This window comes from Pimephales promelas, chromosome 10 (assembly GCF_988280905.1).
Source record: "Pimephales promelas chromosome 10, fPimPro1.hap1.1, whole genome shotgun sequence".
Classification (NCBI taxonomy): Eukaryota; Metazoa; Chordata; class Actinopteri; order Cypriniformes; family Leuciscidae; genus Pimephales; species Pimephales promelas.
The window spans coordinates 23,665,231-23,689,259 of NC_142778.1; the positions used below are offsets into that span (position 1 = coordinate 23,665,231).

At 38.7% G+C, this 24,029-nt stretch overlaps 1 long non-coding RNA gene across 1 annotated transcript in view; it reads left to right on the top strand.

The window, feature by feature from the left end:
- LOC120461983 (uncharacterized) overlaps window positions 1–24,029 on the top strand; it is a 157,954-nt gene that overhangs the window by 40,488 nt on the left and 93,437 nt on the right. The window contains exon 3 of the long non-coding RNA XR_016145449.1: window positions 1,345–1,473. This is a non-coding gene — a long non-coding RNA (uncharacterized LOC120461983). The remainder of the gene's footprint in view (window positions 1–1,344; window positions 1,474–24,029) is intronic.

Genomic DNA, 24,029 nt, shown 5'->3' on the forward strand with positions numbered 1-24,029 from the left:
TGCTAAACTAAATGTATATTGCAGCATAAGGCGAAGTCAGGATCCATCAGCAACGATTTGAGACAAAAATAATTTAAATTTTCTATAAAATTATGTAAATGGCGCTCTGTGGTGCAGCAGGGTTTTGAACACGGTCCTGAGCCATCGCTGGGCATCGTGGACAGACGTCGAATGGCGCGCTGGTGTGTGTACACTCATAGAGAATAATGTGTTCGAATTTTAAAGACGTGGCGCTGCGTGACGCTGCGGTTCTCGTCCGGTGTGCGACCCCCCCCCCCCCCCCCCCCTTTACCCTCGCCTCACCATTGCTGCTTAGAAGTGCAACATTGAAAAGGGTCCGTCTGAAACTGTCGGTGGCGCAGCGTGACGTTCGTTCCGAAAGTGTAATTAAATACATCGGTATGGCGGTATATTAAAACTGAACATCGTAACAACAATATACACCGGTATTCGGTATGAATCGGTATACCGCCCAGCACTACAATAATACTAATAATAATTTAATGCACATATTGGAAATGCTAAATCATCTGGATATTGATAGTTGATGCTAGTTTTGACAATATCTCTGGATACATGATATCGTCTAATGCCGCAATCCAGGGGTCTATCAACTTTTTATGAACTTTGGCTTGACATCGCATGCGATTTACTTGTTCAGTGTGAGTAGGTAGCATGCTAAAATCGCACAGACATTGCACAGTGTTTGCCCGCCTTTTGCGACAAAGCTACACGATACCATTCATTTCGATGGGGAGCGGGCGATTTCCCTCGACAGCAACTGGTGGGGCGTGTCTGGCGATCTTTTGGGAGCGACAACCAATAAGAATGAAGTCAGTGGAGCGCGTCACTCTTCAGTGCTTAGTCTGACCAAAGCCCATCTATGGAAAGCCTGGCCACTCCCTATTATTAATAGGCTTAATAGGCTATTAAGTCCTATTGTAGCGAGTTTTGGTTATAATTCCACCAGAGTTCCACTGGGGGCGATCGTCTGAGTGCAAAATGAATGGGAGTCTATGAGGCTAGACGGCTAAATTTGTCTCTTTCACCCGATTGCCGTTGAAAAATCTCAGATTTGATTGTAGGTTTTGCAAGTTCAACATGGGTTATAGGTCGAAAGTAGAATGAACGGGTGATGGCTCAGTGGATAAGACGCAAGCCTTTGGTGCGAGAAACCCGGGTGTGAACCCACTGCGAGACTGAGCAAGATACTTAACCCCTAGTTGTTTCAGAGGCGTGCAACCTCTGACATATAGCAATTGTAAGTCGCTTTGAATAAAAGCGTCAGGTAAATGAATAAATATAAATGTGATCGAGTAATTATGTCCTTACGATTTCTTACAGGTTGAGTTGTTGTTGTCCACAACACGCTAGCATTCTGCTAATGGACGCTGATTGGTCAGTGAAGGGCTGATTACGACCAGAGATACCGCTTGATGGCATCGTGGCATCCGAAGCAAGACCAATGTAAAGGTGGACTTAACTCTTCTAACACATGTATTTACCTGTGTCAGCTGTGTTGTCGATGTCTCGATAGAAAAGAAAGTGCAGAGCATAGACATAATGCATACATATTGCCCGCTTTGGAACGTTGCTGCGATAGTTTTCTTATTGTGGAAAAAGCATTTTCTGTGATAGACCCGATTTTAGCATTAAAAAAAGATAACTTATGGATCCTTTATCTATGATAATATATGGTACAACTACAGTGCAGTGTAAATAGTAACTATAATATAAAGTGAGAAGTAATAGTAAATAGTTTAGTCAATAAAATAAACAGTATACAGCTAATAAAATAGTAATGAGGCCATATAAAATATAGGCTATATAAAATAAAATGACATAACCCTGTCTATTTTTGTTAAATTTCAGTTTTATTGATCAGTTATAGACATTATAACAGTATAAGTAGCCTAAACGGTATCAGAAGTTATACAGGACAAGAAATAAAGTAAACGATTCAGACAAACATACAAACAGGATACAACGTTAAAATAGCCTAAATATAAACAAATGGTTGTTTACGCGGCAAGAAAACATATTTGTTGTCTAAAATAGAGTAACATCCGTCACTCACAAACATTACTAGGCACCCAGTAGTGGGAACGCCCTCCTGCCCTCCAATAGCGACTTGCAGTGGCAGTCGCTTGTAGTGTGAACAGGGCTTTAATGGTAATGGGACATCAAGTGTACCATTTGTGGAAAGTGCCATACATCTTGCCGTGTTATTAATATTCTCCAATGAGGATCTGTTGGATATTTAGAAATGATGATTTCTCATGACATTAGTACATTTTAAAAGTGCAAATATTTATTGCAATTAGATTATTTTAGAGCTTTCTCCGGGTTTATGTTAACATTTCTCATTATCTCTGGCAAATGTACAAATCTTAACATTCATCTTAGGGGACGGTTTGGTTCTGTTTATAAAAGGGTGTTGTTTTTGGTGAATGTGAATAATTTAATGAATTTAATTAATAATAACTTGAAAACTGAACTTGAATGTGATGTGTGTTGTTCAGATCAGTTAGACGTTAGGCACAGTCAGGTTATGAGCTATGTTCTGGGTCGTGGCACTGAAGTTTTGCTCTGCTCCAGGCTTTGGGCCAACACTAACTATTTCCTGAGTTTGTCATCTCTCTCTCTCTCTCTCTCTCTCTCTCTCTCTCTCTCTCTCTCTCTCTCTCTCTCTCTCTCTCTCTCTCTCTCTCTCTCTCTCTCTCTCTCTCTCTCTCTCTCTCTCTCTCTCTCTCTCTCTCTCTCTCTCTCTCTCTCTCTCTCTCTCTCTCTCTTTCACAATGATGAATAAATTAGACACACTCCACAAACTTAAATCCATTATGGTAGTGCTTTGCTATGGTTTTATTCTTGTTTTTCACCATGTTTTTGCTTTCTGACTCCCTGTAGTCTGCAGGTTTCTTTATCTTTGCGTAGTTGTGTAATTCACCCTGCAAACTGAGCAGAATTTACCTTTTTTCTTCGATCTCTAAGTCCAACCAAATAGCTAAAAACAGTCAATAACACCATTAAAATATATATTTTCAAAACTTCACACAACATCTTAAAAAATATGTCATTCATGATGGTGTGAGAAAATAAAAAACATGATGAAGTTACTGTATGCATGTACGTACGTACAGTACTTTTCCAAAGTTTTTGGCACTTTAGTATATTTACTAGGGGAAAAATGGGTTTAAACCTGCTATTTGTGTCTTTTGGTATAGTTTGTCAGTAGAAAATCTCAGGTTACATTTCCAAATATTCCTTTTGCCATTAATTGTAATAATCCAGCAAGGCTTTTGTATCTGACAACAGCCGGTATGATCCACGTGGAGATCTGCTTTTGTCCTATCCTTGCACATAGTTTTCCAGGTAGCTTTGCAGGTGGATGTAGGATCATGTTCGTTGTGAACTGTCTAATTTTGGATAACATTGTACATTTTTGTAAGTGGTATCAAATTTTATAGTTTAAATGTGCTATCATTATTTTGTTTAACACAACAGGCCTTTTTTTGGACTCTCTGCTTTCCATCTGTCTCTTTTTGGACCATGATACTGCTTTTTTTCATCATTCTAGCAGAATATCATGAAAGTAAGTGTGTAAATGTACAATACAACAAGGAATGGCTATTTACAATCCAATCTCCCTGAATAATTGCTTTTGTCTTTGTCACATTAGCAGTTGAAATATTGTACACTTTTATTTAGCAGTCATAAAGAGATATATTTCCAAAACATCAATACAACTGCCAATTTAAACTTGATTAAACTCTACCGCATTTTATAAACTTCCTTTTTGAGGACTGAGGGACAATCTGTTTCATAAATAAAGAAAGAGACATCATAATGTTAGACCCCTAAATTATAATTACGCTTCCTCTCCTTGTGTTTGTATCGTGGTAGGATGATTTGTAGTGTTCCTCTATTCCTGATTGGTCTGTCATAATCATTTCTGAGCTACTTTACTGCTACCACTTCTCTGTATTTTTTACTGCAACACAACAAAACATCAAACATGTTTTGTTTCTTCTCTGATATAAAACATTTTTAGCACCGGACTCCCACACACAGATGGTTTCTTACAGTTGGAGTTGACCAAGGAGGGAGTAGACAAATGATCACGAAATCACAGAATAATGGACACATATTGATATTTGTGAACAATTAACAGTGCTTGCAAAGCGAGATATGGATAAAAGTGCGATGAATATGAGTTTAAAAATAACTTTTCTCAGACTGAATGTTCTGAAAGCTAATACACAGCATTTGCCCTTAAACATAGTCATTTAATATAAAAAAAATCGAAATTGAATTCAAACAAGTTATACGTTACATAGCTTTATGTGGCTCATCAAAGAATGTACTTGAATAAAACATGAAATAAACACTCATTTTACTTGTTTGTGCATGTTATTCTATAGAGGAAAACAAAAGTTTTCCGATAACCCTTTTTAGAAATGTAACAACTTTTGAACTAGTTTTTAACTGATGTAACCAAAAAAAAAAACCACACTCTCTATTTCCTTCTGAATGTTTTTAGTCATTTGGAAATATGCCAATTAACAGAAATTTCTCTATAGCACTCATTGTCTTTTATTGTGCAATTTATACGCGAAAATTTGTTCGCGCTTATGATACGCGGTTTTCACGTGCATTTGATACGCAGTTAATTTGTGTGTAATACACACGCACCCCAAACCACTAATTCCACCCAAATTTATAATACACACACACCCCATCACAACCACTAAACCTAACCAACTCATGCGTATTCTATGCACGCAAACTCATTTTCGTGTATAAATTGCCAGTAAACACACTGCATGCTAGAGACGCATTTAGTGTGATCGGGTTGATAGTGCGAATGTTGTCTCATGTTGTCTTGAAAGTCAACATAAAATCATAATGTAGTCTATTTACTTCCCAGATACTTTTTGGTTTTATTGTGAATGATTAACCATTGCACATAAATGATAAATAAATGATAAACAAATTTTTCATTTCGATTGAAGTCACAGAAGGGTTTATGGAAAAGTGAAGGAATGCATTTGTATCTCTCTCGACTCTCACACAGAGTAACACGGTCATGCTCATTGTAATTAGCACCCTTTGAGTAATGGGCTGATTCAGCCTGGAGGTGTTGTGCCAAATCAGCACTCAGATAAGTTTCAACTCCTTCAGGGAAGGTCTGTTTGTAACAGCCTGCCAACACACACACACACAGCCCTGTTCTTGCCTTTTAGTAGTACTGAAAGTGTAATGATTCTGTTGGTAAGCACGTAGTGTTACAATCCATAGACACACACACACGCACACACTTAGGGGTCTGCAGAATGTATAGAACAACCAAGAGAGCAACCAAACCCCAATATAATGTGCCCTGTCTGGAAAACCACAAGATCTTGTTCCCAAGTTGCTTGTATCTATAAAAGAAACTAAAAGATTGTGTGAGGGCTTTGCATAACTGAGTTAACCCTGGCTGTCATTTAATTAAGTGTAATTGTTGTTTTTATTTATTTATTTATTTATTTTATGAAGGTGTGGTAAAAAAAAAAAATGAATGTAATTAATCATGCCACATGACCCATGCAAGCAATTCAAGCTTGAAGTACTGTCAAAAATTGAAAAATGGCAGACTGCATATCGCGAACAGCTGCTAAATCTACCTTTTAAAAGCCAATACAATTATTTCCATTTAAAGGCCAATAATATTATAGCCTACTTTTGCAAAACCAATAAAAACCTGTTGGGGGAAAAAAAAGAAAAGAAATCATCCTCCATCGTATATTATTTCCCAATGAATGTTTCGTGTCACATGGAAATCACATTGTGACATGTTTAAATGAATTGCTTTAAACGTTTGTACCTGACGCACTCTGCATGAGACACACCAAATCAATTACAACATATTCCGATTAATTTATTACAATTAATTAATCAAATATCAATGCAAACCCTAGAACTGACGCATCATTTTGAGAACACAGGCAATTGTGATTGGAGTCTGCATGCTCAGGGTGTGTACAGGTGCACACGTCTCTCTCTGTAATTGTGTTTGCATTCCAGTGCTTTGTTGTCTGAGTAAATGTCCTTCAGATGCAGGATTGGCAGCTATGTGTCCTTGTGAAAGTAAGGACACATTAATCCTTTGTGCAAAAACAGAAATTGAGATTCCTCTCTTTGTTGTTTGTTTGTCTTTGATATTCTCTCTGAGTCCAGCTCATTTGCAAGCTTTGAAAAATCATCATCATTATTGACGTCCAGTCTGGAGTCAGAGACCCATGTATTATTCTGTAAATAAACAAGCCAATGTTGATAGTTATTTGAATAACCGTATAGACGTAGAGTGTGATAATTACATCTTTCCTCAAACTTATTTTTCATTTCTTCTTCATTCAAGAATTCTTAATAGTGAATCAAGAATACTACAGTACATAATGAAGAAGATTTGCATTTGCTAAAAGAAATAGACTAGTAACTGCTACAAGGCAGTAAAATAGTGTTCCAATCTTTAAAATTTATTAATGTTGCCATTTATTTGTAAAATAATTTTCTTCTATCGTAGATTGTGACATGTTTTTAATGTCTAAATATGTCATGAGGTGAGTTTTCTCAAAAAGTGTAGACATTGTGGTTCCGTTTCATACTCGCCGCCAGAGGCCGTGTAAACATTATTGGATTATCGCAGCGCTAGCCAGATAGGTTGAGAGAATATAACAACAAGGTCACATGGTTACATATGCTGAGCCCTGGTTTTATCATAACTGCGCTTGGTACAGGACAATCCATTTATCCAACCCAATTTAATGAGAAATGTAATTGTTACGTATACATTCAAATTTACTGTTGCTTGGCTTAGTCATTCCATTTTGAATCTGCACAATTAGGAGTTTTGCATGAGTGTGAAAACACTCCTCATGAAGATTTCATATTTGTCACCACCGCAACCAAAAAATGTATATCCTTACTTGTCTGGTTTATACTGCTCTGAGCAATGTTTGAACTTTTTATTTTGAGCACTTCTTGTTTTCTTATTGCCTCTTCACAATGACTTGTTTGATTTAGACCTCAGATGTAAGTCGCTTTGGATACAAGCGTCTGCTAAATGACTACTTTTTCAGGATTCTGTACTTAATAAAATGTAAAAAAAAAAAATAGCAGAATTGATTTTAAAATAGGAAACTTTTGTAACAATATGCATTACTTTTCAAGTGTTTGTGGTCAGTATTTTTTTCTTTCTTTTTTTGAAAGACTGAATATATTTATTTATTAAGTATGTGTTAACTTGATAAAAAGTGACGGTAGAGATTTATATTGTTTGATAAGATTTCTATTTTGAATAAATCCGGTTTAAAAATTTGAAGAAAAAACAACTTTTTATTCATCAATGAATCCGGTTCCAAACAAATATTAAGCAGCACAACTGTTTCCAACATTTATAATAACTTAATGTCTAATCAGAATATCGTTTCTAAAGGATCACGTAGAAATGAAAACTGAAGACTGGAGTAATGATGTTAAATTCAGCTTTGCTTCACAGAAATAATAAAAAAATATATATATATTTTACAATATATTAATATAGAAAACCATTATTTTAAATTGTAATAACATTTCACAATATTACTTATTTTCTGTAGTTTTTATCAAATAAATGCAGGCTTAATGAGCATAATATACTTCTTTCAAAAACATTAAAACTAGTAATATTTCCAAACTTTTGACCGGTACTGTATAACACTATTGAAAGGAGACAATTGACATGTTTTTGCCCAAGAAAATTAGCTGAAATATAATGTGACTAGACCTTAAAACTGCAAGTCTATGCAACAAAAGTTTGGATCGAGTTTATATGATACAATTTCAAGCTAAATTAATTGCATGCAATTTTCCAGAAGTGAAAAGTGAAAGAATGCCAAAGCTGACACAATATAATATGCAAATATGTATGACAGCCAACCACAATTCATTACACACATACTACTATAATATCATTGCTGTTGAAACTGTTTTTAAAGTCAATAACCGCGTTTCCACTGCCGCGCCAGTGCCGAGTCGTGCTAGTGCGTGCCAGGGCCAGTCGCGTTTCCACTGTCACTTCCGGGGCTTGATTGGGGCTTACTCGGGGCCAACAGCCAGGATTTCTGGCCCGTCGAATACCTTGGGCCAGAGCGGGCTAGAGGCGTGCTCAAGGTAAAAGGCGGAGTTTATCGGTGTTATGGAACGTTATGATCTGAAGCAAGATGCACATTTCACTTTTTTTATACCACGCAAAAAAAATCGCTCCTTGAAATGGAGAATCGCCCGTACTGGTCTTTCGAGGATACCAAAGCTCTTCTGAACATTTGGGCAGAAGAAAGGGTACAACATCAATTTGACGGCGTGTGATGAAACGAGGATGTTACAAAATACATCGATGCTAAACATTCAGCGAGCAGCGCTTAAAGTTCAGGAAAAAATCAAAAAGTTGTGGGCGCAGTATTGTACAAGGCGATTAAAATGCACAATGGACAAAGTGGAGTTCAGAGAAGGATTTTTCCATGGTTCGACTTGATGGACGGTGTGCTGGGTCACCGCCCCTCTGTTAGTGGCGACTCGCGAGACAATCGGGACACTGTTGCAGCCACGGCCGGTGAACATGTTATCTTCCTAACTTAAAAAATAAATTCATTCATAATACCCGCTGAAATGGGTTGGGTTGTATGACGTTTGATCCAGAAAGGCGTGTTAGGGGCGGGATTTAGGGCAGCGCTGCCGGGCTACTGGCCCGGCAGTGGAAACACAAGCCCGGTGCTTGAGGCCCGAGGCCACTAGCTTGGCTCACTAGCTCTGGCCCAGCCCTAGCCCGGCAGTGGAAATGCGGCTAATAGTAGAAGGACACATTTGAATGTATTTTTATTTTTTTTTAAAGTACATAATTTATAGACGGAAATTATCTACAAAACAAAATTTGGAGTCTGTGCCCTAAGTGTTCTATTAATTGCAGAAGTTGAATACCTTGTGTTCTGTTTTGAACAAACCCTAACCAGAACGAATATCAATGCAGTGCTTCTTAGCAATGTGTTTGTAATCTCATGTCTGTTAAGTGAATGCTGCTGGACCACATTGTGCATTAATAAGTTCAACTTTCAAGCGCTAAGACCACAGGGTGCACGGCTGGCTGAATAACCCTTAAGGCTGTGGGTGGTTACCATGCCAACGGGAGCCTCGGCATAGGCAATGCCAAGGTCACAGTGCCTGGAGGAATGGCAGATTAAATTGTGCAGTGGTCAGCGCTTTAATTCAATTAATCTGTGTGGAATGGATGGGAGGATGTGTGTGTGTGTGTGTGTGTGATGAGGGATAGGACTTAAGGTTATGAGGGCACACAGCGGGGCTCTCGAACATTGGACGTATACATATTTTGTGCATCGACTCTTTGGCCCCAAATCCCATGCTGACATTATGACCTGCTCATGCTCTCAGACAAACAGTCCATAATTTAAAAAAAAGCCTCAGAGCTTATTGAAACGACATAGCCTGAAAACGAATTAAACATGACGGGAGGTCTTATTATTCTGCTATTGAATAACAAAATAAATGACTGTTGGTGCTAATATGGTTAAAGTAACAAAATAAGATGATGCACCGAAGAAATATTGGCGTTTCGGGTTTATTATGGCTCCAGAGAAACATTACAGCTACAGTATTTAATGAGATTTGTGCGTTTCCTAAGCTGTTTTTCCATTCTGACTGTTTGAGGACTTGCAGGCACTTTGGGGGCTCATCATAAACCACAATGTCATAACTGCAAGTTTTATTACTCATTTTGTTAAATAAAAGCAGAGATATGCATCTTGTTAACTGTAACAGTTGGCATTCGCTTTAAGTAAAACTCCATTTGCCAATAGGCCTTTTGAGGGATTTTGAAAGAAGGAAGACAAAAGCAAACACAATTTAATATGGATGTAGGAAAAACGTTAATTGTGCTATTCATTATGTGCATATTGCAGTAACATCATTGCAGTTTTGTTCTGAATGCTACACATTTATATCTATGTAAGTCAATGGTAGATGGTAAATGGTAGTCAATGGTAGATGGTTTAATGTAAAATGTCTTACCTCTGTAAAGCCTGACATAAGAATAAGTCATAAAATAGTATTTTTTTTATGAAACAATTACAGTAAGTAAACCTTTAGACGAGCGATGGAGAAAACGTCTTGGTTACGTATGTAACCCTCGCTCCTTGAGTAGGGAACGGAGACGTTGCGTCGGATGACGGAGAATGGGGGTTTTGCATAGAAAGCCAATCCTCTTCGAGTATTAAAAAACAAGCCAATGGCAGGAAAATGCCATGGGTCTGCGGAATTTGCATAGCGTATCTCCGCCCCACCTCGTTTGTATAAAAGGAAGCCGACACAACCGCAGTATGTCTTCGCTGAGGAGCCGAGGCTGAACTCAGGCGTCTACCCAGCGGTACAGCGGAAGTGGCAGGGAGACGTAACGTCTCCCTTCCCTACTCAGGGAACGAGGGTTACATACGTAACCGAGACCTTCCCTTTCGTAGTCACTCCGAGTTACGTCGGATGACGGAGAATGGGGGTCCCCCGTGTAATCACGCCACCTTCACAGCTGTCTTCCAGTGCCCTGCGAAAGTCTGATCCCCTGTCGTGAAACTTAGCACGGACGAGGAGTCCTACTTAGCACAGGAATACCAAGGTACACTGGGGAGCATATCCCAGAGGAAATATGCCACAGTACACCTACCCGTAGGGAGGACTTAAGAATACACATATGGCCCAAGGGGGCTTGATATGGAGGAACACTGGAATCACCAACCAAAGGGTTGCTAAGATTAACTCCAGTGGTGGCAAGGTGGCTTGCTGGTCTGAGGTCCTGAAACACCACGTTCTGTCTACGTAAGCCCGGAGGGCATGTACTGGACAGAGCAGTGCCAAGGCTGGGTCTGCCTCCTCCAGAGGCAGCGCTTGCAGGTTCAACACCTGATCCCGGAAGGGAGTGGTAGGAACCTTGGGCACATATCCAGGCCGGGGTCTCAGGATCACGTGAGAGTGGGCAAGCCAGAACTCTTGATGGAGGCCAGTGCAACCAGGAGCGCTGTCTTCATCGACAGGAACTTAACCTCGACTGATTGCAGAGGCTTGAAGGGAGGCCTCTGCAGGGCGCTTAAAACCACTGAGAGGTCCAAAGAGGGTACGAGAGGAGGGCGAGGAGGATTCAGTCTCCTCGCTCCCCTCAGGAACCTGATGATCAGGTCGTGCTTCCCCAAGGACTTACCTTCATGAGTCATCCATGAGCGCTGCTTTAGCGTGCTCAAAGCCCAGACACACAAAACAGCACTCATGCCCATCAGAGGAAGACAAATATCGACCGCAATCAGAAGAACACTTTCTATGTGAAACCCCCATTCTCCGTCATCCAACGTTACTCGGAGTGACTACGAAAGGGAACTATACGCTATACTATATGCTTTTCCTAGACGTTTTTTTTTTCCGTTCCAACTATTTTAGAAGACTTCCTCATTGATTGTTGCATCCCATGTGGTAAGTGTGACTTGTTTTTTGGGGGGTTAATTATGGGTTAATTTATTTTCCCCATTGTAATACTGATACTTAACCTTTAAATAAACACGCTAGCGTGATTGCTCCCCAGTACATGCACAGAGTTTAAATGTTGCACCCTAATTCCCCTAGATCAAAAAGTGTTTGTAACATTAATCTCGGGCAAAAAGGTCTCGTCTGGGATACTAAATTTTGTATTGGTTTGTCCCAGGGCTATTTAATATTACTCTTGTAGTGCTCATTTTATAATGATACAGGTTATGTTGGATTAAGGTTTTTGTTGTGGATTATAGTGTGCTTGTAGTGAAGATAATGGGTAGACGCTCAGTCTTGGTGCTAGTTCTGGGTTTATCACCAAGTTCACTCAGGTGTGCCGGCCAGAACACCACTTAAGGGCAAATATTCCGGAGAATGAAATGAAGAGCTGAGAGAGAGTTCTAATTCCGAGTGTGGTTTCTATAAAACAAAATACAAATGAATAAAGAAAACACGCATACACTTATTCCTCCTTAAGCATTAATATACATTACCAAACATGAAATAAACAATAGTCAGAATGTGACTACGTATATATCTTTTTAACTCTAATAATGTAGCAGAGAGAAAGGATTCAAACACTTATTATATGGGATTCTCAGATTTTCTACCATGCATTTAAGTCACCGCTTTGGTCATGGTCAATTGTACTAAATGATAGCAACAACTTTGGGGGCTTTTCTACATTGTGGGATATTAGTAATAACCATGCCTTTTTTTAGTTTGCAAACCTTTATTGACAATTCAACTGTGGAGCAATTTGATGGATGTAGGAAGGATGATTTATTGTCCATTGCAAGTCATTTTTAAATTCCTGTATCGAGACAAGTTTCAGAGATTAGATGGCGTGGATGGGTTTTCTCCTAATCCTGATACAATGGATAGAGACGAGTTGTTACTTTGGTTGAGACCAAAGGTAGGACAGTACTGTCATTTTTGATCCATTTCCACTTGTTTCTTTGGGTTCCAAGGAGAGATACGTGTGTTAAGTATGTTCAACACGTTAACAAAAAGCTCATACCTGACAGGCTGAATTGGATTTGTGTCTTAAGATACGCACCCTTGAGATTGAGGGGACAGCTAGAGCTGGAAGCTATGAAAATTGTTGGGGGCACAGCTGTGCAACCCGTTCCCCTTAAAGTTACAAGTGCTCCCTCTCAAGTCTCGAGTGCTCAATGTCATAACCACAACTAGTTGTGTTACTCATTTTGTTGAATAAAACCAGAGATATTTACCTTGTTAAATCCAACAGGAGGCGTTCGCTTTGATAAGTAAAACTCTCATTTGCCACTGGGCCTTTTGAGGGAGTTCAATGAGAATATGAATGTACAGAACCCGTCTTTTTGACTCCCCCATTCGCAGTGATGCAATCGCAGGCCAAATTGCTTCATTTGAAACGGGTTTAATCTTTCCTCTCGCATTACCATCAGATCCACCTGATAACGTTTGGTCATTGTCGATTTGGACACGGCCCCCGTAAATTAGGTCATACCTTGTTTGCCGCACGTCTCTCTGTCTGGCTGACAAATTGATTTATTTCCTTTTGTTGCTGATGTGCGCTGCCAGATGGCTTGTAACGAACAGTTCACCTGAACTGGGGCTTCTCGGAATGGTTGAGGCATGCGTATTAGAGTGGGGCCAGACTCTGGGCGAGGCCCTTGAACAGATGCATTAGGACTGAATGAAATGTTGATTGAGATAGAGGTAGAGTTGACTGACAGCCGTGGCCCAGTCATGCTGGCTCTCTGGAGAAGTACAAGCACTGTCAAGTGGAAAATAGAACATACACTCGAGAGTGTCTGCTTTTAAGCAGCGCCCTGGAACACCGGGAGTTTCAGCAGTGCAGGGGATGTACAGAAATGTGTGCCTGAGTGGTAGCTTTTTTTTACGGACTTTATCGCTCCTCTCATCTGAAATCTTTATACAGTACCAGGGCTTCAGCTTGGCGGTGCATGTCATGGAACAGGTTCATAACTACTTTTCAGACTTTTTGATGCCCATATTTTGGTTACAGATTGCTTACATGAGCAATTTATGAGATAATGTTCTGCGTGGCAATCGTTAAAGTTGTTGTAGAGTTCACACTGCTATAGCTGATATAGATCGATTATTAAATCACTCACTAGTAACTCACTCAGAATTGACCGTTATATTAGGCAACTCATTTTCATGTCCATCCATGCCAAATTTAAGCCCATTAAATGTATATATTAATAAAATATCTAATATCTACTATCATTTCAGTAATAGTTTTGTGAAAGAAATTAAAGGGGTGGTTCGGAATTTTGGGCATCGGGCCTCATTTCCAAGTGAGCCTTGGCGTTATTTATCAGTGGAGACAGTTTTTAAAAATTTTCATCCAGTCCGTCCCAGTTGCATAGTTCACCGGTGCTAGGCTAGCGCTAGTCAACGGCAACTTTTAGCATGCCATTAAAAACAGTTTTACCCACTCCACACTACACCAAAAGCAAATCAATTATAACACCACACTATCGATGCAAGTGTCTGTTGAGAGAATAATGTTAGAAATCAAACTATCCTTTTCATCTCAATGATTGCGTTTCTCAGCAGCGGCAAAATTTTACTTCACTCCGGTTAATAGTAACGCTACTGTGTCAAAGAGTGTAAACAGAACAGAAGCGCATGACAGTTGGGACGTCTAGCTAGCTTAGTAAGAATTGTTGAGGTAAAGACCATAAGACCAGACGACTTTAAAGAACCATTTAATCGAAATGGTCACAGGTTTATGACAAGGAAAGCAGTTCCAGCTGTTTTTCCAGATGCTCCAACAGCTACAGTTGTACAGGTATTTTGTTAGGCTACTCTAGCTAGCTAATGAACTGGTAGATCGACACTGACAACGTTAGTGGGGAATACGTAACAGTTCAATGCATTATGTAGAGTGACAGTGTAACTAAGAATATAGTGTAACTAAGTGCATACCATAAAACTTCAAATAATAGCCGAGTCCCAAATAGACGCCTGTCTCTTTTACACGCCTGATGTGGCTGCAGGTTTGGGTAAATAAAGGCCGGTCTCAAATAAAGTCCGGGTCTGTTTTTTAGTTTCGGGTTGCAATAAATCTATTGCATTCTCACGTCTTCTCACAACACATCATAAATTATTAATTATTAATTCTGTAGTGATGAGTGTCAGCGGCAGGTAATACAGGTAATATTGCATGATTGTCGTGTAGATTGGCTCTCTCGGTTGCCTAGGTAACTTCATATCACTCCGCCGCTGCTGAAGACTGTGCTAATAAATATAGGTAAAACAATATAACTATTGAAATGCGATAAAAGGATAATTTCTAACATTATTCTCTCAACAATGTTAGACACTTACATTGATAGTCTGGCGTTATAATTGATTTGCTGTTGGTGTACTGTGGAGTAGGTAAAACTGTTTTTAATGGCATGCTAAAAGTTACCGTTGACTCGCGGTAGCCTAGCACTGGCGAACTATGCAACTGGGACGACTGGACTACATTAACTTAATTCTATGGTAAATGTTGCTGATTTGTGGATTGAAAAGCCTATAAGTTTTTCTCCTGGTTTCCATGTCGGCACTGTTTGATCTGATATCTATGGTTTATAACAGAACTCTGCACCGAATCTCAATGTTTCTCACTGGATCTCGTAGCGATGATGTTATTAATTCTGAGGCAAATTCAATGGATTTCTTCACTGGATCTCCCAGTACCTTTGTCGCGTGATCAAGATCGGCCCGCGACTGGCAAGTTTGGGGCTTTATTTTACTGTCAATGGTTCAAGGCGCTGTTCCATAGATATAGGTACATAAGAAAGGCTATGTGCTGCTCTGTCTATTATTGGTCCAAACTAATAAACGGTCTGTTAAGCATAAATAAGTAGCGTATTTTCGTTCCACTTTCATTTTGTTTGTATTTGCTGCTCGGTAACGAGTCGATAAATCACTTATTTCTCAGACACACAGAGCAGGTTGTGATAATTGTCTCCGTATCCTTCCCACAGACGTTTACGTGCACTATTCTTGTCATACTCACTCATTCCGGATTCATTGATGCGCCCCTTCCACACTTAACCATGCGTTTAACATGTGGCAAATTTACTGGTTGCAGTATGGAGGCAGATTTAAATGTGATTCTGTGAGAGGCGGTTCACCGATTGCCGCACCCTTTCGCCATTCCACATGACCGAAATAGAAGAGAGGTCGTTTAGATGGGGGGGGGAAGGGTAATGTCTTTGATTAAAGATCATTTTGAAAGATCATTTTTGATTAAATCATTTATAATAAACACTACAGTATTACTATAAAACGAAGATTTGTCAAATTTGATTTCATGCCGACTTTAAGAGAAGGAGAACTAAGCCGTTTTTTTTTGTTTGTTTGTTTTTTTTGGCCGTGCGTGTTCTTAAAGAGAAAGACACGTTGTTTCAGGTTGCCTCTATAAATCGCTATTTTTCTGCACTAATCTAGTGAATTTTCCCCAAAATATATTCAAAGATGATAAACAAGATGTTATAGAATAATAATTTATTTAAAATCCAAATTTGACAATAAACTGAAAGTGTACAAGCGTGACATCCGACGGGTTTTCTCAGATCGCATCACATATATATGCACGCACACGCACGCACAATCACGCACACACACCTGAAAGCATCCCAAGGCAAGGAAGGCTTATCTTCACAATCCTCCAAAATGAGGTCAAAATGATGCCAGAGATACCACAGCATTTTGTTATTGGTACGTTTCTTATAGAAGAATGGGCTGCATATGAGCTACTCTTACACCTGAACGGTATCCTGGATGTTACATTCTGAACTGACTTTGATGTTGGAAGTTTCCCTATTTTTTTTCTTGAGATTATAGGTTGGCAGGTGTCTTGTGCTTGAGTGTCGTACAACTGAAGTTGAACAATCCAGGTACTGTGCTTTATTAGAGTGTCTCAGGGTCTGATTGTTTTAAAGGTCGGGTAGAGAGGGAAGCCTCACAGGGTTGGTTGATCTCTCGCTTTCTTTCTTTCTGATTTGAGGTGTTGCCATGGAAAAATCTTCTCCCAGACACTTCTGGGCAAAGGTCAGACCTGAATCACTGACTGTTATCATACATGAGATGAGCTCTTTATAAAACACCTGCAGAGGTGGAGCATGATATGCTTCTGTAACTCAAATTAGAATTTCAACCATGGTTGCAAAATTATAAACCTACAACATCAGTCTGATTCTGCCACAAGATATTTTTGTTTATGTTGAAAATAACTTATTCTGTTCTACTTTAATGAAGGAAATACACAGGCATTTTTTTCTTGCTTTCTTCTAAAATATAATCTTCAGAGTACCAATTTATAATAAAAAAATATGGTTACACTTTATTTCGATAGTCACTTTAGACATTCTACTAACTATAAGTAACTTTTCAACTACATATCAACTAAGTGTCATTAGAGTGTTAGTAGGCTGTAGTAGACTGTCAGTAGACTGTTAGATTAGGGTTAGGTGTTAGGGTTCAGGTTAGGAGAACAAGTTGACTTGTAATTGCTAAGTTACTTACAGTCAGTTGAATGTCTGTTGAGGGACCAACAAAATAAAGTGTTAGCAGATATTAAGCCGACAGTCTACTAATACTTTAATGATAGTTAGTTGACATGTAGCGGCAAAGTTACTTATAGTTAGTTGAATGTCTAAAGTGGACTATCAAAATAAAGTGTTACCAAAAATATTTATATTTGTGTGCAATATTCATTGCTTTATTTATAAATAATAAAGCATAATCATAATGAGCATAATAATCTATAATCTATAGAATGATTTGAACCAAACAGTTGTTTAGCACCATTGACTTCCATAGTAAAAAAAATAAAATAAAAATAATAAAAAAAAATAAAAATATGGAAGTCAATGCTGCCAAAGTTCCAATAATTTTTCAAAATATCTTCCTTTGTGTTCATCAGAAGAAAGAAACTCATACAGGTTAGCAACAATTCAGGGGAAAGTAAATGATGACAATTGTCATTTTTGGGAGGAGTATCCCTTTAATGGATGAGAATATATGCAGGGCTTGACATTAAGCCTTGCCATGTGCTTGTCCTTTGTAAAAGGACAAAGTAAATCTGAAATGTAAGTGACTTAACTGTTTATTGAACTGTTGTATGGAATCAATGTCACATTTTAATCATGATGGTATTCACGAAAACAGTACTTGTCGTGTTAGGTTGCTTTAATGTATCATTATCTTAAAATGATAAACTCCACGTTTAGATTTTTATAGGCAGTATGTTGTTAACTGAGTTTCTTTTGTGTGCTGTGCTCATTTAGTTTTCTCTTTGAGAGGCTGCGCAAGCCTCAGCAGCACAACATTGTCACCATCAGTAATACATTTATTATCCACTATCGATAGCAACTTACAATAGATGTAATAAAATTAGAATCTCTGGTTTTTGTGATTCTCTTGTTATTTTTTTTATTTTTTATTGACGTTCTAATCAGGCTACTTGTTGTCACTTTTTTTTTTTTTTTTGGGGGGGGGGGGTTGTTTTGGAAACGTCCAATGTTGTAAAATGGCAACCGTAATGATTCGCCCATACATTTTTGACCCAGAGTCCGTGTGTTTCACCATACCTGTCAGATCCAATATAGACAGCACAGCACCATTCTCTACTCTTAATCAGTCTGCAAATCCAGTCTTGTTTACAAAATAATCCTCAGTGAAATGAACAGACGGTTTTACCCTCATCAGCTGGAACGTCATGAAAAATAAAGTTTTGCATTCCTAATGGAATCCAAAGGAAGCATATGCAGCGACTGTCTTCTTCCATAACCAGGCACTGCACAATATTTTGTATTGCTCGGCAACTCGAACTGGTTTGTCATCACGAGGTAGGCCTATGTTATTTAGCTATGCGTGTAATGCGTGAATCGGTGGGCGAGGCTAAACAGGCTGTATTGAAGTAGGAGTTGATCATCTTCTATGGGGGTTGTGTTTTATCCTCTTTGTTTGACGTCATAGTTCCCCACTTTTAAAAACGAGTCGTTTGCTGAGCCTGGTGTCAATAAAAGCTTTTATTGGACTAACAAGGACGTTTTCCGTTCTGAAACTTACGGGATATTCTTATGATATGATGACCTCTTAGATGTCAAAAGCTCAAGGAAAATTTGATTTCTCAGTTCATACCCATATCTGTGATTTCTCGGTACAGATATATCTATAACAATTTAAACAACTCTAGTTGAATCGTTTGTTTGTGTTAAAAGGCAAACTGTGCTGAAATGTGCTGCTTTCGAAATCACGCTTTGCTCGCTGTTGCTGCTGTCAGTTTATCAACAAGCAGTTTCTCTAAATAAAGCTGGCTAGCATTGTTATAGTCTCTCCCAATAGAACCCATTTGATTTCTTTTCCTTCTCCATTTCTTCCAAAGAAACTGCGGCGTATTGCTAAAATGTAAACAAAAACGAAGCTGCGCTGTCTCTTTCGCTATTTCTGTAATTTTTAGTCACGACTCTGAAGTTCTGAAGGCGTTGCCCCTGGCAAACGATAGCATCTCCTACAATCATGGCTGACCGGCTCAGACCCTGCCCAAATTGGCATGTGGCTCCTCACTCTGAATTGCAGCATCATCTTAATAAGAATGTTCTTGACTGTTTCAGGCCAAGATTATTAAAACTTCACGTTTTTCTGTTATACACTATTATCCTCAATGTGACATTTGTTCCTCATACTCTCCTGTTAAAGACAAGACCAGATTGCTTTTTTTCCCCCTGGTTCTTGTTTCAAAGGTGTTAAATAGCCTGGCTGACGTGATTTGGCCTGTGGCACGTGCGTTTGTCCCGAGACGTGCCGGTTACTGCAGTGCAGAGGACCTGCCGTCAGTTACGCACAACTTTAAACCCGTTGCTCAGGCAACCAACATGCCAGCAAATCGACGGCAACTTCCCTCAGCAAGCCCCTTTTGTTATTGGAGTCACGAATGTAGAGAGAAGGGGCTGAGGAGAAAAAAGCAAAACAAAAACAAATGTGAACACATTAACACAGGAATAGATGGCTTCACTGGACACAGATGAGTCATCAGAGAGTGTTACAACTGAAACTCTGTCACGATTCAAACATCAACTGTAACGTCAACTTTTGGCAGCTAGTCAGAGCACTGAATCTGCACACAACTCTTTTTAGACTTTCATCTGTAAAGCTGCAAAGGGCACAAAAGCACCACAAACATAGTCCAAGTGTGTGCACTTTTTTTTTTCCAAGTTTTCTGAAGTCATAAAGTAGATTTTTTTGATGAACAAACCAAACAGGCACTGTAAAGGGCATCTATTATGTCCTTTTGATTTTGTTTTTGGAGTCTGCTAGAAGGCAGCAACTATTTATACAGTGTAACTAGCAATATATTCTATTTACATCAAGTGCAGATAGCAATATATGCTATTTACACTAAGTGAAAAAAGTTATATTTTCTTAGTGATATGCTATTTATACTAAGTGCAAATAGCGATTAGATTTCTATTTGTTTTCTATGCTATTAATACCATGTGAAAAGAGCAGTATTTTATTTGCAATAAGTGTAAATAGCAGTTTGATATTATTTGCACATCACTATTTTAGTACATTATAAAACAGTATGGAATAATAACATATTGAGCGTTAATGATATTTAAAAAATAAATTATTGGGGCAATAAAGCCCTCTTATCCACTCTAATTTTATGTAAGCGTGAACTCGTGAAATACATGCACTTTAACTGTCCAGTGGCAGAACTTTTGCCAAGCATGTCAGAGGTTCAGGGTTCTAATTCGCACTCATATAGTTTTTGTTTATTTTCTCTCTGATTAAAACCGGTTATGTTTATCAGTGGCTGAATATCAAGCTGGGACGTTTGTGTGCATTTTACTTTGTGATTTCACCGTAAAGAATAGAGAGGCTCCACAACGGATTAAAGTGCACGTCCAAGTTCAAAATTGGTGGGGACAATATCGACCCTGGCAAAAAGTGGTGGGGACATATCCTACACACAAATTACGCCTATGTTATTATATATAACTGACATTTGACATACTTTAAATGAGTCTGCCAAATGAATTAATGTAACATTGGCTTCAGCAGCTTTGCAGTTAATGTGGTAGCCATAGACTGTAAAAAGTAGCCTTCCATGATCGTACGTGCGAAAAGTCTCAGACCAAAATAGTTTAGAAGGGAGAATGAAGACATATGTCAGATAAAAGGAAAATCATGAGATGGAAAATTAGATGCATGTTAATACATTTATCACATGGTTATATATGTAGAACATATAGGATAAAAAGGGTTCATAAACTCTTGTCAGTATTGAGGTGTCCTGTAACAGGACAATGGGTTCTACCAGTGTTGGCTTCATTTGCGATGTTAGTTTTGGGGGAAGTTTCAAAGACCTTTGGTTGGAGAGTGAGTTTGCTGGATTATTCATTAAATATAATGAAAAATGTGTGCGTCTAATTGGTCCAAACGCTATAAGAGTCTGGTAGGACCAGGCTAGTCGTCACTTTGACCCCCTTGACAAAAATAGTGGATTACTCTTTCTTTCAATAGATTTTTATTTGATTTTTTTAAAATTAATTAATTTATTTTTTTTATCAATATCAAATATTTTATTTTGGTGTACTTTAATGGTGTTTGCTGGAGGGGAAGATTATCAGTGGATAACTTCCTCACATACGTTACTATAACTTACATTTGATAAATTCTGTCCTGCAAATATTGATCTTCTAAAAATTGTTTGCACTGTTCCTATTTTGTAACCCAGTTTGAATAAATGATTTACTGAATTACTAAATTAACTATAACTTGGTGTGTATTTATGTATTATTTTTAGTTTGACGCATTATGAAATGGGGTTGTGGAAAACAGAATATTGTGAATATTGTCCCGTTGTGTTAAAAAAAAAATAATAATGATATAATTATTTTTTTTTCACTGTTTTATTCTAGTTAATCCCTTTGTTTCTTAACATAAGAACAAACACTCATGTTTTATAGTGGTGCGGCCCAAGAGGGTGCAAGCTTTCCCCTGCTACTGTAGTGTTGCTTTGTGCAGTAAGCTCTGACTCACTCTTTGCTTGTACAGTGGGAGGCTTTAGTTTCTGTGTAGGGGAAGGCCAGAGATCGGGTCTCCAAGGGGGGAGGCGGATGATGTGGCCTTACGCAATCAAAGGCCGCCTCTCACTCCTCACCAGCATCAGTGAACATTATCAACATCATTCACAGATAGCTGGAGGGCAAGTGTTGTTTCCAGGCTTATCCTATCTGGGTGGGCTTTAAAAAACACAATATTAATATCTAATACCCACAATGTCCCCCTCCACTGTTCTGTAGCATGTCAAAGTTTCCCAAGTTTATATTCCAGAAGTTCTGAAACTCACGAATCACAAGTAGAGGGTCATGGATTCACATGTATGATGAATATAGTGTCATTTTTAGGTCCAGGCTCATTGGAAAAACTGTAAAAAAAATAAAAAATAAAAAATAATAATAATTTTCAAGATTTGTTATCACAACATTTTTTTTTCTTTCGTCAAATCAACTTAATTTATTGAGTTCAGATAACTTATTATTTTAAGTTTCTGATGATTAAATCAATCTCTTTCATTGTATTACAGCCCATTCTCACCCCCAAGGCGTCACTTAACTGACGCCTTGGGAAGCATTTGGACATGCTTCAATATCTGATGCTTTAGGCGCCCTTTAGCGTCAGTAAGATGACGCCCTAGGATCGCGTGTACCCTACCCCCACCCCACACCTAAACCTAACCGCGTCCTCTAACAGATGCTTTCCTTTAGCGTCAGTTAGATGACGCCGTAGGATCGCGTCACGTAAGTGACGCTAAAGGGCGCCTAAAACGTCAAATATTGAAGCATGGTCAAAGGTGACGCCTTGGGGTGAGAATGCGTTGTGTATTAACTCACTTTTTCCAGTTCAATCAACTTAAAATTTTAAGGCAACCAGGTTACTTAATTAACCAACAATATTTTTTTTACAGTGTGTGTTGACAGTTCTGACAAATTTTAAGTTGCTTCTTGCAGATATGTATGAGGTGAGCTGCTGAGCAAGTTTACTACTGTACATCAGAGCTATAGAGCATGTGGCAACTTTCCGTTGCGTCTTGCATATTTCTAAGATGAGAAAATCCAGAAAAGATGAGAACATTTCTAAGATGAGAAAATGGAGCAGCATATATGTGATGCAAACATTAAAAATATATATATATATATATATATATATATATATATATATATATATATTTTTGATCTGGAATCAATGCTATTGGTATTTTACTGCCTTATAGTGGCCATTTAATTTGGGATGTAGATTGAGGAATATTTTCTCAGATTGGTAATTATGGCTTCAGCTTCCTTTCACCTGAAGAGCGAAACTCGCTTTGCCTCAATCCTCCTAATGTGATCCTAATTTAAAGTCTTGTGTTCCAATCCTCAGCCAAAAAGGGAACTGTAAGCTCTGGAGTAGTTCCTCGTGCACATTAATGGATTTGGCCTGGTTTTTGGGTGGTTAATTATATAATTTTAATTGTGCAATCTTCATTTTTCACTTTCTTTGTCTTTCCCTCCCCGTCTCGTTTCCGGAGTCATTCAGTGGCATAATGCTCTAGGATACGCAGTGATGCAAGACTAGGGAAATCTATGTTCCCAGACTAAGGTCGGCTTAAAGACTCGAAGCACCTGGGTGATAAAGGGAAAGACTTCCGACAGCCCCTGGTGTGGACTTCATGCCGGTGTTGTGGTTCGGAGTGAATGTCTCTGTGGTGCCAGGTTGTGCCCGAGGTCACGGTTTCCACAAAGGAACTGATGATGCCACCTCTGGTCTAAAGCAGAAGGAAATGAACTCCCGCCAGTGGGGAGACTCTGCTCTTATTTGCCTCCTCCTGAAGCATTACACCCTCCAGCGTGATGTGCACTGCCTTTATATAACACTTTCCCTTAGACGGTTCCACTTGAACAAAATCGACTGACTCTCATGAGTGGATACACCACAGAAAGGGCTCTCCCTTTGGTTTGTGTGAGAACTGTGTCCCTTGTTCAAAAGAGTTTGCGAAATTGTGACTCATTTTAATCCAAAGGCAGGGAGGACATTTTTAAATGTTCACAGTTTGCTGCTTTGTATGACCAGTCTATTTGGCTCTTTTTCAAAATCTCTCTCATTTTCACTCGCTGTAGATTTCATTTCTTTCTGGGCAAAAGCTGTTCCATTTCCCCATTAAGTTTCCTCTTTGTATGCTCAATTGTCAGCCTGTTCAACAACTTACCTACCTGTGCACTGTGAAATGCATTGCCCCAAGAAATGCAGATTAATTTACATGAGATTTGTATTTCAAACCATAACAATGAAGGCATTAGCTTTTTAGCTTGGTACTGTTATATAAGCCTATGGCATGTTAAAATTTCTTAGGCTCTAGTGTGTGCCTT